Raw genomic sequence first — 12,675 nt, 5'->3', positions numbered from 1 at the left:
ACTCTGAATGGCATGTGAAGCCAGCTGTGATACCATATATAATCCCTTGAATACCAAATGAAAGGGCACCACAACAGATATATATATAAAATAAAGTGTATTTATTCTAGTCAAACCCTCAGCACTCTTTATGAGATTCGAGGTAAGTACAAGACAGTCTTATTTAAGCATACATTAAGTCACACAGGTAAGTAATACAGTTAGGCCCTAGGGGCCACGCAAACCATATACTAAAGAAGTGGTATAAGGACCACTGTCATGGAAATAGGATAGGCCTAGGCCTAGGGAATCGCTGGGGCTACACTACACTACCAACAGTTAGGAAGTGGGAGGCCCACGGGATTCAGGTGCAGAGTGGAAACACTCACGCGTAATGCATATAATCGATAGAAATAGTACAGTTCTGAAATAAGCAGTTTTAGGACACTTCTGGAGTAGCTAGAAAGTCGAGACTCGGAAACTAGACCCTAGGATAGTCACTACCCTTGTGAGCACCGAAGTACCCAAGTTACCTAGCCCACGGGCTGCGGGTGCATAGGTGTGAGCTTGCATCAGGTTTCGTCGTGGACTTCTATGGATGCCTGAAGGAAAGTTGCTGACAGGCAGTCAGTGCAGAGTGTCCGGTGGATCCCAAGGCCGGGATCAAGAAAGAAGGGTACCTGCAAGCAGAAGGGACAGAGTCAAGGTCACTAGCCAGTGACCACGTGGAACCAGGAAGGAACCAGGCGATGTCGTGAAGATTGCAGGTGAAGGGTGAAGCTTGTTGCAGCAGCCACGGGTACAAGGAGACGTCGAGGATGACCAGGACCAGGAGGCGAGCTGTCCCACGAAGGCTCTTGCTGTCGGCGGCGTCGAAGTCGAACTGGGACTCACCAAGCCTTGGCAAGCGGAACCCACGAAGAAAGGAGGACTTGCTTCTGTTGCAGACCAGGAAGGTCTGGGGTGCTTCTCTTTTGCAAGGAAGCGGGAGCCAGTCTGGAGGAGCCAAACCAGCAGTGAAGATTTCAAGGTGTGTCGTCGCAAAGGCCAATAGCCAACGGGCAAGCAACCAGACAGACGCGGCAAGCAGGAAAATGCAGAAGGGCCCCACGCAAGACTCGTGGAGTGTGGGGGGCTGATCTTCGGTGCAGATGGTGCTTGGGGCTGGGGCTTCTCAATCCCCGGTGCACAACTTCGAGGGTACCTCAGAAGCTGCGCTGTAAGATACTCGCCACTTTTCCCAGGTAACCGGTCCCACGTCTCTCGTCGCCTCCACAGATCTCAGCTCGGCTGTGGATATGGCTCAGGGTCGGAGAAGTCTGGAAGTCAAGGCTCTGGTCGGGCTCTGCAGTCGGTCCCTCGTAGAACTTCAGCAAAGCAAAGGGTAAGTCTCTTGATGGTGCCTGTTTGCACAGGATAGCCACTCCTTGGCCACAAGGGAGATTCTTCAGTCTTCTTCTTTCGTCGAATGTCGAAGGTCCAGAGTTTCTGTTCAAGTTGCAGGTTCAGGATAATCTAATCTCCTGGGGCCCAGCTACCACTCTTATACTAATCTGGGGGGCTGGGTTGCCTGCTAGGTCACGCCTTATGGGTGGGACCGGGTAGGGGGGTAGTTACACCCACTTCCCTTTGTCCAGTTTCGCGCCAGGACTGGGGCTGGAGTGCCCCAGCACCGGTTTGAACTGGACTATGCATGGGACACCTTGTGTGCCCCAGGCATGTCTCATTCCTTTCAGCCCTCCCTGCCCCAATACACAAAAGTCTGTCTGGGGAGGTGCTAGTACCTCCCCAAGCAGGAAACCTATTGTCCAAGCCTCCCTTGCCGGGATTACTCCCAGCAGCAGGAGGTCAGACTCGTGTCTGTGGCAGCAGCATCCATTTTGTAATGCTGAGGCTTTGGTTAGAGTTAAACAGCAAAGTAGGATTTTAACATGTCTCTCCCTCCAGAAGGAGGGAATAATATCCTCATCACCAGAAATGGTATGGGGGTATTATTCCAAAGTGTTAGACACCTTACACGACATGTTTTGATAAAGCTAAACCATAGTTACCATAACCGTTTAAGATTATAAGGTACTTTAAGAGTATATGGTAGGCTATATCATAGAACAGCTATAAGGACATGGTTCTGAAAGCTGCAGACAGGCTCAGCTCATGCTAGAGCACCATCTCACATGTTATCAAGCACTCTGCCTCCAGAATTGTTAAGGCCTGCCATAGGAGTGGCTGATAGATACACATGTGTCTATTTTAAGGGTAGATATAGGTATACTATATCTAAGCAAGGGGTGATTACACGACCTTGCCCCAGCTGAGTGATCAGCCAGTTGTGTCTGATTGGAAGGCCAGACCAGGGGTGGCATAATACATGCTGCAGCCCCTGGGAGGCCTAGGGTACACCTATGCCCTGGGTACCTAGGGTACACTGTACAGGGTCCAATAAGGTGATCCTTACCAATTGGGAATGTACCTAGGGTACATGGAGTCCATTTTAAAGAGAGATCAGACAGCCTGAGACCCTGAATGGCAGGATCTCAGGCCAACTAAGTCGAAAAACCAGCTAGACACTAGGCAAAAAGTTGGGGGTAACCATAGTCAGATATCCACCTTCCTACACATGACACTAGTCTGTGATCTGGCAGATGGAGGGGCTGAGACCTCAGAGTGCATGACACTAGTCTGTGATCTGGCAGATGGAGGGGCTGGGATTCCTGAGTGCAAGACACTCTGTGATCTGGCAGATGGAGGGGCTAAAAGTCTGGTCCAACCTCTCCTGTGGCAGAGGGAGGGTATGTGATTGCAGAGTGCATGACACTAGTCTGGGATCTGGCAGAGGGAGGGGCTGAGACTCCAGAGTGCATGACACTAGTCTGTGATCTGGAAGAAGGAGGGGCTGAGACTTCAGAGTGCATGACACAAGTCAGTGATCTGGAAGAGGCAGTGGCTGAGACTTCAGAGTGCATGACACTAGTCTGTGATCTTGCAGATGGAGGGGCTGGGATTCCTGAGTGCATGACACTAGTCTGTGATCTGGCAGATGGAGGGGCTGGGATTCCTGAGTGCATGACACTAGTCTGTGATCTGGCAGATGGAGGGGCTAAAAGTCTGGTCTAACCTCTCCTGTGGCAGAGAGAGGGTATGTGATTGCAGAGTGCATAACACTAGTCTGGGATCTGGCAGAGGGATGGGCTGAGATTTGAGAGTGCATGACACTGGTCTGTGATCTGGAAAAGGGTAGGGGCTAAAATTCCAGAGTGCATGACATTAGTCTGTGATCTGGCAGAGGGAGGGGCTGAGACTTCAGAGTACATGATACTAGTCTGTAATTTGGCAGTGGGAGGGGCTGAGATTCGAGAGTGCATGACACTAGTCTGTGATCTGGCAGATGGAGGGGCTGGGATTCCTGAGTACATGGCACTAGTCTGTGATCTGGCAGATGTAGGGGCTGAAAGTCTGGTCCAACCTCTCCTGTAGCAGAGGGAGGGTATGTGATTGCAGAGTGCATAACACTAGTCTGGGATCTGGCAGAGGGAGGGGCTGAGATTTGAGAGTGCATGACACTAGTCTGTGATCTGGAAGAGGGAGGGGCTGAGACTTCAGAGTGCATGACATAAGTCTGTGATCTGGCAGATGGAGGGGCTGGGATTCCTGAGTGCATTGACACCAGTCTGTGATCTGTCAGATGGAGGGGCTGAAAGTCTGGTCCAACCTCTCCTGTGGCATTGGGAGGGTATGTGATTGCAGAGTGCATGACACTAGTCTGTGATCTGGAAGAGAGAGCGGCTGAGAATCCAGTGTGCATGACACTAATCTGGGATCTGGCAGTGGGAGGGGCTGAGATTCCAGAGTGAATGACACTAGTCTGTGATGTGGTAGAGGGAGGGGCTGAGATCCCAGATTGCATGATAGTAGTCTGGGATCTGGCAGAGGGAGGGACTGAGACTCTAGAGTACATGATACTAGTCTTTGATGTGGCAGATGGAGCGTCTCAGATTCCAGAGTGCATGACACAAGTCTGTTATCTGGCAGAGTGAGGGGCTGAGATTCGAAAGTGCATGACACTAGTCTGGGATCTGGCAGACGGAGGGGCTGAGACTCCAGAGTGCATGACACTAGTCTGTGATCTGGCGGTGGGAGCGGCTGAAATTCAAGAGTGCTTGGCACTAGTCTGAGATCTGGCAAAGGGAGGGGCTGAGATTCCAGAGTACATGACACTATTCTGTGATGTGTCAGAGGGGAGGGGCTATGCTTAGCTCCCCCCGCCGTGACACTTGCAACAATTAGCGCCATGAAACCTTCTGGTGACCGTGCGCTTTACAAGCTCTTATTAACATAACATGATACTAGTCTGTGATCTGTCAGTGGGAGGGGCTGAGATTCCAGAGTGCATGGCACGTCTGTCACCTGGCAGTGGGCGGGGCTGAGATTCGAGAGTGTTTGATGCTAGTATGTGATCTGGCAGAGGGAGGAGCTGAGAACCCAGAGTGCATGACACTGGTCTGGGATCTGGCAATCGAGGGGCTAAGATTCCAGAGTACATGACACTAGTCTGTGATGTGTCAGAGGGGAGGGGCTGAGAGTCCAGAGTGCCTGACGCTAGTCTGTGATCTGGCAGAGGGAGGGGCTGTGACTTCAGAGCTCATGACACTAGTCTGGGATCTGGAAGAGGGAGGGGCTGAGACTTCAGAGTGCATGACACTAGTCTGTGATCTGGAAGAGGGAGGGGCTGAGACTTCAGAGTGCATGACACTAGTCTGTGATCTGGCAGATGGAGGGGCTGATAGTCTGTGGATATAGGCAGCCTATACCACAGTAAGGGGTGCAAGCACACCCTTACCCAGGCTGCAGTAGCAGACCTGTGGTGCCATTGTGGAGTGCTTCCCAGTGGTGGCATAATATATGCAGCAGCCCCTGGTAGGCCTCTGAGTTACCTATGCCCTAGGTATATAGTATACCATATACTAGGGCCTTATAAGGCACTCCAGTATCCAATTAGATATGTACCTAATGTACATGGTAACCATTTTAGAGAGGAAGGAGCTAGGCTATGGTCCTGATTAGCAGGGCCACAGCCAGACAAAGGTCGAAAAACAGTGAAACACCAGCAATAAGTGGGGGTACCCATGTGAAGGAGATCCTACTCTCCTACACATGACACTAGTCTGTGATCTGGAAGAGGGAGGGGCTGAGACTTCAGAGCGCATGCCACTAGTCTGTGATCTGGCAGATGGAGGGGCTGGGATTCCTGTGTGCATGACACTAGTCTGTGACCTGGCAGATGGAGGGGCTGAGAATCCAGAGTGCAAGACACTAGTCTGTGATGTGGCAGTGGGAGGGGGCTGAGATTCCAGAGTGCATGACACTAGTCTGTGATCTGGCAGAGGGAGGAGCTGAGACTTCAGATTGCATGACACAAGTCTGGTCCAACCTCTCCTGTGGCAGAGGGAGGGTATGTGATTGCAGAGTGCATGACACTAGTCTGGGATCTGGCAGAGGGAGCGGCTGAGAATCCAGTGTGCATGACACTAGTCTGTGATCTGGCAGAAGGAGGGGCTGAGAATCCAGAGTGAATGACACTAGTCTGGGATCTGGCAGAGGAAGGGACTGAGACTCTAGAGTACATGATACTAGTCTTTGATGTGGCAGATGGAGTGTCTCAGATTCCAGAGTGCATGACACAAGTCCGTGATCTGGCAGACTGAGAGGCTGAGATTCGAGAGTGCATGGCACTAGTCTGTGATCTGGCAGAGGGAGGGGCTGAGATTCCAGAGTGCATGGCACTAGTCGGTCACCTGGCAGTGGGCGGGGCTGAGATTCGAGAGTGCATGATACTAGTATGTGATCTGGCAGAGGGAGGAGCTGAGAACCCAGAGTGCATGACACTAGTCTGGGATCTGACAAGGGAGGGGCTAAGATTCCAGAGTACATGACACTAGTCTGGGATCAGGCAGAGGGAGGGACTGAGACTTCAGAGTGCATGACACAAGTCTGTGATCTGGCAGATGGAGGGGCTGAGATTCCAGAGTGCATGACACTAGTCTGTGATCTGGCAGATGGTGGGGCTGAAAATTTGGTCCAACTCTCCTGTGGCAGAGGAAGGGTATGTGATTGCAGAGTGCATGACACTAGTCTGTGATCTGGATGAGGGAGCGGCTGAGAATCCAGTGTGCATGACACTAGTCTGTGATCTGGCAGAAGGAGGGGCTGAGAATCCAGAGTGAATGACACTAGTCTGGGATCTGGCAGAGGGAGAGGCAGAGACTCTAGAGTACATGACACTAGTCTGGGATCTGGCAGATGGAGTGTCTCAGATTCCAGAGTGCATGACACAAGTCTGTTATCTGGCAGAGTGAGGGGCTGAGATTCGAAAGTGCATGACACTAGTCTGGGATCTGGCAGACGGAGGGGCTGAGACTCCAGAGTGCATGACACTAGTCTGGGATCTGGCAGAGGGAGGGGCTGAGACTCCAGAGTGCATGACACAAGTCTGTGATCTGGCAGAGGGAAGGGCAGAGACTCCAGAGTACATGATACTAGTCTGTGATCTGTCAGTGGGAGGGGCTGAGATTCCAGAGTGCATGGCACTAGTCTGTCACCTGGTAGTGGGCGGGGCTGAGATTCGGGAGTGCATGATACTAGTATGTGATCTGGCAGAGGGAGGAGCTGAGAACCCAGAGTGCATGACACTAGTCTGGGATCTGGCAAGGGAGGGGCTAAGATTCCAGAGTACATGACACTAGTCTGGGATCTGGCAGACGGAGGGACTGAGACTTCAGGGTGCATGACACAAGTCTGTGATCTGGAAGGGGGGGGGCTGAGACTTCAGAGTGCATGACACAAGTCTGTGATCTGGAAGGGGGGGGCTGAGACTTCAGAGTGCATGACACAAGTCTGTGATCTGGAAAAGGGGGGGCTGAGACTTCAGAGTGCATTACACAAGTCTGTGATCTGGAAGAGGGCGGGCTGAGACTTCAGAGTGCATGACACAAGTCTGTGATCTTGCAGAGGGAGGGAATGAGACTTCAGAGTGCATGACATTAGTCTGTGATCTGGCAGAGGGCAGGGCTGAGACTCCAGAGTGCCTAGCACCAGCCTGTTATATGGCAGTGGGAGGGGCTGAGAGTCTAGAGTGAATGAGACTAGTCTGTGATGTGGCAGAGGTAGGGGCTGAGATTCCAGAGTGCATGACACTAATCTGTGATCTGCAGTGGGAGGGGTTAAGAGTGCAGAGTCCCTGACACTAGTCGGTGAATTGTCAGAGGGAGTGGCTGAGAGTCCAGAGTGCCTGACGCTAGTCTGTGATCTGGCAGAGGGAGGGGCTGAGATTCGAAAGTGCATGACACTAGTCTGGGATCTGGCAGACGGAGGGGCTGAGACTCCAGAGTGCATGACACTAGTCTGTGATCTGGCGGTGGGAGCGGCTGAAATTCAAGAGTGCTTGGTACTAGTCTGAGATCTGGCAGAGGGAGGGGCTGAGATTCCAGAGTACATGACACTATTCTGTGATGTGTCAGAGGGGAGGGGCTATGCTTAGCTCCCCCCGCCGTGACACTTGCAACAATTAGCGCCATGAAACCTTCTGGTGACCGTGCGCTTTACAAGCTCTTATTAACATAACATAACATAACATGATACTAGTCTGTGATCTGTCAGTGGGAGGGGCTGAGATTCCAGAGTGCATGGCACTAGTCTGTCACCTGGCAGTGGGCGGGGCTGAGATTCGAGAGTGTTTGATGCTAATATGTGATCTGGCAGAGGGAGGAGCTGAGAACCCAGAGTGCATGACACTAGTCTGGGATCTGGCAATCGAGGGGCTAAGATTCCAGAGTACATGACACTAGTCTGTGATGTGTCAGAGGGGAGGGGCTGAGAGTCCAGAGTGCCTGACGCTAGTCTGTGATCTGGCAGAGGGAGGGGCTGTGACTTCAGAGCTCATGACACTAGTCTGGGATCTGGAAGAGGGAGGGGCTGAGACTTCAGAGTGCATGACACTAGTCTGTGATCTGGAAGAGGGAGGGGCTGAGACTTCAGAGTGCATGACACTAGTCTGTGATCTGGCAGATGGAGGGGCTGAAAGTCTGTGGATATAGGCAGCCTATACCACAGTAAGGGGTGCAAGCACACCCTTACCCAGGCTGCAGTAGCAGACCTGTGGTGCCATTGTGGAGTGCTTCCCAGGGGTGGCATAATATATGCAGCAGCCCCTGGTAGGCCTCTGAGTTACCTATGCCCTAGGTATATAGTATACCATATACTAGGGCCTTATAAGGCACTCCAGTATCCAATTAGATATGTACCTAATGTACATGGTAACCATTTTAGAGAGGAAGGAGCTAGGCTATGGTCCTGATTAGCAGGGCCACAGCCAGACAAAGGTCGAAAAACAGTGAAACACCAGCAATAAGTGGGGGTACCCATGTGAAGGAGATCCTACTCTCCTACACATGACGCTAGTCTGTGATCTGGAAGAGGGAGGGGCTGAGACTTCAGAGCACATGACACTAGTCTGTGATCTGGCAGATGGAGGGGCTGGGATTCCTGTGTGCATGACACTAGTCTGTGACCTGGCAGATGGAGGGGCTGAGAATCCAGAGTGCAAGACACTAGTCTGTGATGTGGCAGTGGGAGGGGGCTGAGATTCCAGAGTGCATGACACTAGTCTGTGATCTGGCAGAGGGAGGAGCTGAGACTTCAGATTGCATGACACAAGTCTGGTCCAACCTCTCCTGTGGCAGAGGGAGGGTATGTGATTGCAGAGTGCATGACACTAGTCTGTGATCTGGAAGAGGGAGCGGCTGAGAATCCAGTGTGCATGACACTAGTCTGTGATCTGGCAGAAGGAGGGGCTGAGAATCCAGAGTGAATGACACTAGTCTGGGATCTGGCAGAGGAAGGGACTGAGACTCTAGAGTACATGATACTAGTCTTTGATGTGGCAGATGGAGTGTCTCAGATTCCAGAGTGCATTGCACAAGTCTGTTATCTGGCAGACGGAGAGGCTGAGATTCGAGAGTGCATGGCACTAGTCTGTGATCTGGCAGAGGGAGGGGTTGAGATTCCAGAGTGCATGGCACTAGTCGGTCACCTGGCAGTGGGCGGGGCTGAGATTCGAGAGTGTTTGATGCTAGTATGTGATCTGGCAGAGGGAGGAGCTGAAAACCCAGAGTGCATGACACTAGTCTGGGATCGGACAAGGGAGGGGCTAAGATTCCAGAGTACATGACACTAGTCTGGGATCTGGCAGAGGGAGGGACTGAGACTTCAGAGTGCATGACACAAGTCTGTGATCTGGAAGGGGGGGCTGAGACTTCAGAGTGCATGACACAAGTCTGTGATCTGGAAGAGGGATGGGCTGAGACTTCAGAGTGCATGACACAAGTCTGTGATCTGGAAAAGGGGGGGCTGAGACTTCAGAGTGCATGACATAAGTCTGTGATCTGGCAGATGGAGGGGCTGGGATTCCTGAGTGCATTGACACCAGTCTGTGATCTGGCAGATGATGGGGCTGAAAATCTGGTCCAACCTCTCCTGTGGCAGAGGGAGGGTATGTGATTGCAGAGTGCATGACACTAGTCTGTGATCTGGATGAGGGAGCGGCTGAGAATCCAGTGTGCATGACACTAGTCTGTGATCTGGCAGAAGGAGGGGCTGAGAATCCAGAGTGAATGACACTAGTCTGGGATCTGGCAGAGGGAGGGACTGAGACTTCAGAGTGCATGACACTAGTCTGTGATCTGGAAGAGGGAGGGGCTGAGACTTCAGAGTGCATGACATAAGTCTGTGATCTGGCAGATGGAGGGGCTGGGATTCCTGAGTGCATTGACACCAGTCTGTGATCTGGCAGATGATGGGGCTGAAAATCTGGTCCAACCTCTCCTGTGGCAGAGGGAGGGTATGTGATTGCAGAGTGCATGACACTAGTCTGTGATCTGGATGAGGGAGCGGCTGAGAATCCAGTGTGCATGACACTAGTCTGTGATCTGGCAGAAGGAGGGGCTGAGAATCCAGAGTGAATGACACTAGTCTGGGATCTGGCAGAGGGAGGGGCAGAGACTCTAGAGTACATGACACTAGTCTGGGATCTGGCAGATGGAGTGTCTCAGATTCCAGAGTGCATGGCACAAGTCTGTTATCTGGCAGAGTGAGGGGCTGAGATTCGAAAGTGCATGACACTAGTCTGGGATCTGGCAGACGGAGGGGCTGAGACTCCAGAGTGCATGACACTAGTCTGGGATCTGGCAGAGGGAGGGGCTGAGACTCCAGAGTGCATGACACAAGTCTGTGATATTGCAGAGGGAGGGGCAGAGACTCCAGAGTACATGATACTAGTCTGTGATCTGTCAGTGGGAGGGGCTGAGATTCCAGAGTGCATGGCACTAGTCTGTCACCTGGCAGTGGGCGGGGCTGAGATTCGGGAGTGCATGATACTAGTATGTGATCTGGCAGAGGGAGGAGCTGAGAACCCAGAGTGCATGACACTAGTCTGGGATCTGGCAAGGGAGGGGCTAAGATTCCAGAGTACATGACACTAGTCTGGGATCTGGCAGACGGAGGGACTGAGACTTCAGGGTGCATGACACAAGTCTGTGATCTGGAAGGGGGGGGCTGAGACTTCAGAGTGCATGACACAAGTCTGTGATCTGGAAAAGGGGGGGCTGAGACTTCAGAGTGCATTACACAAGTCTGTGATCTGGAAGAGGGCGGGCTGAGACTTCAGAGTGCATGACACAAGTCTGTGATCTTGCAGAGGGAGGGAATGAGACTTCAGAGTGCATGACATTAGTCTGTGATCTGGCAGAGGGCAGGGCTGAGACTCCAGAGTGCTTAGCACCAGCCTGTTATATGGCAGTGGGAGGGGCTGAGAGTCTAGAGTGAATGATACTAGTCTGTGATGTGGCAGAGGTAGGGGCTGAGATTCCAGAGTGCATGACACTAATCTGTGATCTGCAGTGGGAGGGGTTAAGAGTGCAGAGTCCCTGACACTAGTCGGTGAATTGTCAGAGGGAGTGGCTGAGAGTCCAGAGTGCCTGACGCTAGTCTGTGATCTGGCAGAGGGAGGGCTGAGATTCCAGAGTGCATGACACTAGTCTGCGATCTGGCACTGGGAGGGGCTGAGATTTGGGAGTGCATGATACTAGTCTGTGATATGGCTGAGGGAGGGGCTGAGAATCCAGAGTGCATGACACTAGCCTGGGATCTGGCAGAGAGAGGGGCTGAGATTCAAGAGTGTATAACACTAGTCTGTGATGTGGCAGAGAGAGGAGGGGCTGAGAGTCCAGAGTCTTTGATCTGGCAGAGGAGGGACTGAGATTTGAGAGTGCTTGGCACTAGTCTGTGATCTGGCAGAGGGAGGGGCTGAGACTCCAGAGTGCATGGCACTAGTCTGTCATCTGGCAGTGGGAGGGGCTGAGATTCGAGAGTGCATGATACTGGTCTCTGATCTGGCAGAGGGAGGGGCTGAGAATCCAGAATGCATGGCACTAGTCTGTGATCTGGCAGAGGGAGGGGCTAAGTTTACAGAGTGCATGACACTAGTCTGCGAAGTGGCAGAGGGGAGGGGCTGAGAGTCCAGAGTGCCTGACACTAGTCTGTGATCTAGCAGAGGGAGGGGCTGAGTCTTCAGAGTGCATGACACTGGTCTGTGATCTGGAAGAGAGTTGGAGCTGAGAGTCCAGAGGAAATGATACTAGTCTGTGATGTGGCAGAGTGAGGGGCTGAGATTCCAGAGTGCATGACACTAATCTATGATCTGCAGACGGAGGGGCTAAGAGTGCAGAGTTCCTGACACTAGTCTGTGATCTGGCAGAGGGAGGGGCTGAGAGTGCAGAGTGCCTGACACTAGTCTGTGATCTGGCACTGGCACAGGGAGGGGCTGAGAGTCCAGACTGCCTCACATTTGTCTGTGATCTGGCAATGGGAGTGGCTGAGATTCCAGAGTGCATGATACTATTCTGTGATCTGGCAGAGGGAGGGGCTGAGATTCCAGAATGCATGACACTAGTCTGTGATCTGGCAGAGGGAGGGGCTGAGACCCCAGAATGCATGACACTAGTCTGTGATCTGGCAGAGGGAGGGGCTGCAATTCCAGAGTGCCTGAAAGTAATCTGTGATCTGCAGAGGGAGGGGCTGAGAGTGCAGAGTGCCTGACGCTAGTCTGTGATCTGGCAGTGGGAGGGGCTGAGTGTCCAGAGTAAATGATACTAGTATATGATCTGGAAGAGGGAGGGACTGAAAGTCCAGTCCAGCCTCTCCTGTGGCTGAGGGGAGGGGCTGGGACACTTGCATGTTTTGATTGAGTGCTCTTTGATTTCAGTGTGAAGTGTAAATCTTGATTGGCTACTGTATTTTGTTAGCTGGCTTGTGTGTTTTGAATGACTAGTGTGCTTGACTTTCTTCCATGTGTTTTTGATTGGCAAAATGTTGTTATCAGTGTGCTTTGTGCGTTTGAATTGGCTACTGCTTGTTGTCAGTCTTCATTTTATGTTGTGATTGGCAAGTGTTTGTTGTCTGTCTGCCTAGTGTGTTTGGATTGGCTAGGTGTATTGCCAGTCTGTCTTGTGTATTTTCTGTACTAGAAAGAAGTCCTAGAGAGGAATTTTCCAGTGTTTCTAGTCATTTAAATGGTGAAATTCTTCTTCTGGTGCCTTGTGCTTTGCTTGCTAATAGTGCCAGGGGCCAGTTTGTACACTTAATTCA

The 12,675-nt window shown here is 52.0% G+C and overlaps 1 protein-coding gene across 1 annotated transcript in view; it reads left to right on the top strand.

The window, feature by feature from the left end:
* Window positions 1-12,675, top strand: part of SPAG17 (sperm associated antigen 17) — a 1,802,643-nt gene that overhangs the window by 1,474,480 nt on the left and 315,488 nt on the right. The gene's annotated exons all lie outside the window — the stretch shown is intronic.

Source organism: Triturus cristatus, chromosome 8 (genome assembly GCF_964204655.1).
Source record: "Triturus cristatus chromosome 8, aTriCri1.1, whole genome shotgun sequence".
NCBI classification, from domain to species: domain Eukaryota; kingdom Metazoa; phylum Chordata; class Amphibia; order Caudata; family Salamandridae; genus Triturus; species Triturus cristatus.
This window is presented reverse-complemented; position numbering and strand designations above follow the sequence as displayed.